Source organism: Gossypium hirsutum, chromosome A05 (assembly GCF_007990345.1).
Source record: "Gossypium hirsutum isolate 1008001.06 chromosome A05, Gossypium_hirsutum_v2.1, whole genome shotgun sequence".
Lineage (NCBI taxonomy): Eukaryota > Viridiplantae > Streptophyta > Magnoliopsida > Malvales > Malvaceae > Gossypium > Gossypium hirsutum.
The window spans coordinates 45845693-45851195 of NC_053428.1; the positions used below are offsets into that span (position 1 = coordinate 45845693).

Below are 5503 nucleotides of genomic sequence, written 5' to 3' on the forward strand. Positions count from 1 at the left end.
AGGACTAAATTGTAATGAAGTTAAAATGTTAGAGGTAAAAATGTAAATTTACAAAATTATGAATTTTAGATTAAATTGAATAGTGTATGTATTAAATAGATTGAATTTGCTTATTTAGATCAAGATAAATCTCAGCAAGACCTATATCAAGGGAAGGCGAGGATTAGCTCGATTGTATTTCCTCGTCCTAGTTGTTGAGGTAAGTTTATAGTATTTAAATGTATAATTGAATTTCCATACGTATTTTCATATTATAATTATATAATTAAATTCTTAGATAATTACCCTTGAATTGCACATACGTGTCCCTGTTTGTATTTTAGTACACCCCTAAATTACACATACGTACCCCTGTTTACACTCTAGTAACTTCAAATCGAGTAAAATAAGAGTTTCATTCTTTTGTTTTTAAGTTAAAAGATTTACTATATTCTTACTAAGCTCCAAAAGCTTTTTCGTTTTTGTGTATGACTTTGTAGATCGTTATCGCTAACTTTTAGACGAATCAAATCTCCAGATCATACTATTCACCAATGTTGGTAGTTCTTGTACTCCTTAGGGTTGTGCATGTATATGTGGTTATAAAGGTTGTTATGGTATCTTTTGGAAAAAATATTAAACTAAGTTGTTATGCATTCTACTATGGTTGTAAATATGTATCCTTTTGGTTCAAATAGAATGGTATGAAAGTATATACTTGTGATTTGTTTTGGCTTGTTGATGAATTAAGTTGCTATGATAGAAATGGTCTTAATTCTTGTATATTTTAAGATGATATAGAACTAGATGTGTATATTGGAAGCAAGGTTAATTATACATATGTTTTGGTAAGTTTGATGAATTGTGATTGAGGTGCCTTTTGGCATATTGGTTGTATGGATAATTGGTATAGGGAATTGGTCTTATTATGCATGATTTAGATATGTTTTAAGTTCTTATCTATATGTACAAGTTTCTTGTAGGTTCATGTTTGATTGGATGAAAGAAATGGCTTGATTTTGGCCATTTTCTTGTCCACACAACCTAAGACACGGGCGTGCGTATTAGTCGTGTGTGACACACGACCATTTGACACAGTCGTGTGTCCCCTGTAGGTTTTAATGGTTTTTTTTCGAAAGTTACATGGCCAGAAACACAACCTGGCACATGGGCGCTTGAGGCCATTTCGAAGGTTACACATCCTAGCATATGAGCGTGTGGCTTGGCAGTATGACCCAAGTCAAAAAGTTATACGGGCACAAACACGGGCTAGGACACGGCCATGTGTCCCTATATCGAATATTACACGATCTAAGACACGGGCATGTGTCTCAGTCGCGTGAGGCGCACGGCTTGACCACACGACCGCGGGACCCCTGCAGTGTGAATTTCTCTAGCTTTTTCCTTAAGGTTTCATATGTTTTCGATTTAGTCCTGAATCGTCCTAAAGTGTTTCTAAAGCCTCGAGAGCTCGAACAAGGGATGAAATGCATATGTTTGAATGCATTATGATATGATTTATGAAATGTTTTAAAAATGAATATTTTTAAGTTATATTTTTACTATAATACTCCTTAGTTTTATTTTGGAGACGGATGCAAGTTAGGGGTGTTACAGTTACTATCGTCCCTCTCCCTCTCTACTATTGTTGAACTTGAGCAAAAAAATAAAAAATAATTCAAATTCAAATTTTACATAAAAAGGAAATCAAAATAGATGTAAAATCAGGAAGTTGAGCAAAAATAACTAAGAACGAGGACATTTTCAAATACTGTAAAAAGTGAAAATATGAGACAAATAATTTAGAAATGAAAACATGTGTTATTAATTTATTAGGGTACCCATTATTCGAGAAAATGTTTGGTTGATGAAATAAAAAATCAAAAGAGAATAATTCTTTGGGAGGTTTTGGAGGTAATAACATCAGCAAAGAGGATCAAGGGAGGGGCACAATGGGAATTTTAAAATTAAGATCAAATTGAGAATATTTATAATTTTAAGGGTTAATTTTTTAAAAAATTATGATGAAATCGATATAATATGTAAATATTGTAGGCTAAACTTGTTATTAGACCGATTTTTTAATGAAATGAGCGAACTATGCAATATGGATGCTTAAATTATAAATTTTTATTTTAATCACTTAAACTAAAAATGTTTTTATAATTGGGTGAATATAATTTACCTAATATAATTTAATGATTTAACTTCTATTATACTAAGGCTCCGTTTGGTAACCTGTAAAAGTTTTTCCGTAAAAAGTTTTCAGGCTTTTCTGATGTTTGGATAGCTGAAAATAATTTCCTACCGCAAAATATTTTACAGAACACGAGAAAATAAGGTGTTTTTTTAGGAAAATGTCTTATCCTTTTGAATTCAGTAAGACATTTTCCGAAAAATGACGCTTCTTCTCCCCTTTCCCCTTCCCCTTCCCCTTCCCCTTGGGTTGCAAATCAGTGCCATTGACAATAGTTTGGTCAAGAACCTTTTCCAGTTCCTCCTTCATCCAAGTAAGGCTCCTTCTCCTTCTTCCGTTCTTCATTCCTTTTCCTTCTTTCGTTTTTCATCTTCTCTTCCAGGTAAAAGTCAGTCGCATATCTTTCTTTGTTTTTTCAGTCATAACCATTTCCCTTTCATTGTTTCTTATTTTCGAGAACCTTTCTTCATTTAAGAATCCCAAGGTAAGTTTTTGTGTTTTTCTTTTTTTCTAATTGAAATTTTCATTTTTTTCCTTATTTGGTTTTGCATTTTTTTAAATTTTGTGTTCTTGGATTGACGAGAGCAAAAGTTATTGATCAGAGTTGTTCTTATGGTTCCTTGCTATTCTGTAAAATCGGTGAGGTTATTTGTATTAGTTGAATGGAAGCATTTGAATCTTATAGTTTTATCAACCTATTCATCTAACAACAATGCCTCCGAAGTCTGATGGCTGATGTGCTGAAATATTCTGTTTTCCAGCCCCTTACACCCCAGTCATAAAATTGATGGAAAGAAATGAGCTAAAGAATTTGCGAGGAATATATTTTTACATTGACTTCATTTCATTTAATTTTATTTGAACTCTTTTGATATAGGATTTGGCATTTGATCTGTCCCTTTCTGCTCTTTTGGGAGATAACATCTACAACTTTGGACAACTCCTTGCTCATCCAATTGTAAGCACATATTTATAAGTTTCTTAAATTCATTATATATTGCAGCTGGTCCAATTGTTATGGAAATGATCGATGCAGTCTTGATTAAGAAAATGTGCTTTTAATTGCACAAAGATAAGGTTCATAGGCCTTGTTTAGATACTCATGTTAATGTATGTGGAGGTTTAATGACTGAAAAGTGCCTGCTATTAAGAGCCTCTTTTCATTTTGCATTTCTTTTCATGCTATTGCAATTACATGAATACATTCTTATTTTTCATTGTGTTAGATTGATTTAAAAGGGAGTTTGTGTGTTGTAGTTTTTTTCTTTTTCTTTTTTTCCCTTCGAATTTCTTTGCTTTGATGTTTCTATTTTGTTATGTTTGAGATGATGACTGTTGGCATCATTTACAAATTGTGTCTTCTGGGGACCAAGGTGGAATGGCTTTATTATATCCTCCAATCCTTCAACTTTGGGAATTTGGTTCGTTATGAAGAATTGTATGGGCAAGAATACCGTTTGTTCTTCAAGAAAATCCCCTCAAATGAAAGAAAATCTCTTGTTAAATGCAAACCCCACATCAAATTCTTCACTCCAATTCCTTTCTTTCCATTGTAAGACAAAAGCCCAAATTTCATTTTTCAAAGCACCCTCTTCTCTTCCCTTTTCTTCAAGATCCTCTTCTTCTTCTTTTGTCTCACTTCATTCTTCCACTCCTTATACTAATTCAACTACAAAGGAGTTCAATTTTGAGTCCAATGGATTGCCTCAAACCTCTAAATCTAATCTTGATGGAGAACCCAATGAGAATTACAATGTGGGGATTGGTCATCCAATCGTTCCAAATTTTATTCCAACTCAAAAGATGAGTTTGAGTGATCAAACCTTCTATCTGTTCACTTTTATTGCTTGTATGGTATGGTTTAAGGCTTTTCAGGTTATTGTGTGCTATATATGTGTGTATGTGGAATTTTTATGCTATATATGTGCGTATGTGTGAAAGAGAATATTTGATTGATAGTCCTATTACTTGGAAGGCATGCTAAATATGTTCTGTAAACGGATTGTTCTTTAATTTTTTTAGATTATTTAGTGCTTATTTTGAGGTTGTTTAAGGGCAATTCTTGGTTTTGGACATGTTTTATGTGAGTGCTTCTTATTGCTTAATGGATATTTTCAAATTTTGATAAGCATCTCTTGTTTGTATGTAGCTTATATATATATAGATATGAAATTGATGTTTGATAATGTTGGAATGGTAACTTGGTAATAGTATGTCGTTCCCACTATTCAATTTTTTCTTTAGAGCCTTCCAAGTACACATAAAAACTTAGAAAAAATTTAACTTTCTTGTGTTAGAAACATATTTGTATCCTACACTCATGTTCGAGTCTTAGTAACATAGGATAGTCTATACTTTTCTCATGTATCATTTCTTTTTGCATTTGTTGATTATAGTTTCATTGTTACAATCAGGTTTTTATAGTTTGTTGGATGCATATGGTATTTGAACAATTTATTGGATAATTTTTATTTTTTTGCAGTTTTCTTTGGCTTGTTACTACAAATCAGATATATTCTTTCTATAGACAGGCAGTCGTAGAAATTCAAGTGTTGTGCATTGGTATTAAGTACTATGTTTGGTGTTTCAATTTTCTATATTTTCGGACTGGTTGACACCAATCACTCGGATACATGCAGGCTTCTTTGGCGTTCACAAGTCTGGTCATTGCAGCTGTTGGATAATTAGATGGGCAAAGTACATAATGCTTGGTTATCAATTGAGGCTGAAACACCTGATCTCGTTGCATCATGAACTTTTTCCTCCAGTTCCTTTCTGCCATTGTAACAATTTCGTTATTTGAAAAGGGCAAGAAGAAGGGAAAGTGAAATGATGAGCAATGAGGATAGAGATAAGCGTTAGTCATTTGCGAGTAGAGCCATCTTTGTATGATTCCTTTAGTAGGTATTGCTTGATCCTTAAATATTTATTTTGAAAGGAGCGGCTCATGTACTAAACTTTTCACTTTTTGGCAGTTGTTGGATCTACAATGGCACTGGAATGCCTAAGGATATTGTTAAAACTACAAACATTATCCTTATCTTTCATTTTGTATTGGGATTTTTCATTAGATACAATCAGATATGATCCATTTTTATGTGGACGAAAGTGCGTTTTCATTTCAGATTAGATATTTTTCTGCATGATCTATATATTGTTTGGCTTCAATATGTTACAAGACAAGCTGTTGCTACTTGGTTATTTAACTACAAATATGTTGATTAGTTTTTACCATTTACATTTGATGTGAATGAATCTTACAGGATGATTGCCAATCTTGAACAATTAAACCATGTAATTGATATATTTAATTTAATTTATTTATTT

The 5503-nt window shown here is 32.5% G+C and overlaps 1 long non-coding RNA gene across 1 annotated transcript; it reads left to right on the forward strand.

Moving 5' to 3' along the window:
* Positions 1-2291: 2291 nt before the first annotated feature.
* LOC121229155 (uncharacterized) lies at positions 2292-5279 on the forward strand. The gene is made up of 4 exons (XR_005926784.1): positions 2292-2489; positions 3054-3134; positions 4816-5080; positions 5152-5279. It is a non-coding gene; the product is annotated as an uncharacterized lncRNA (long non-coding RNA).
* The last annotated feature ends 224 nt before the right edge of the window (positions 5280-5503 follow it).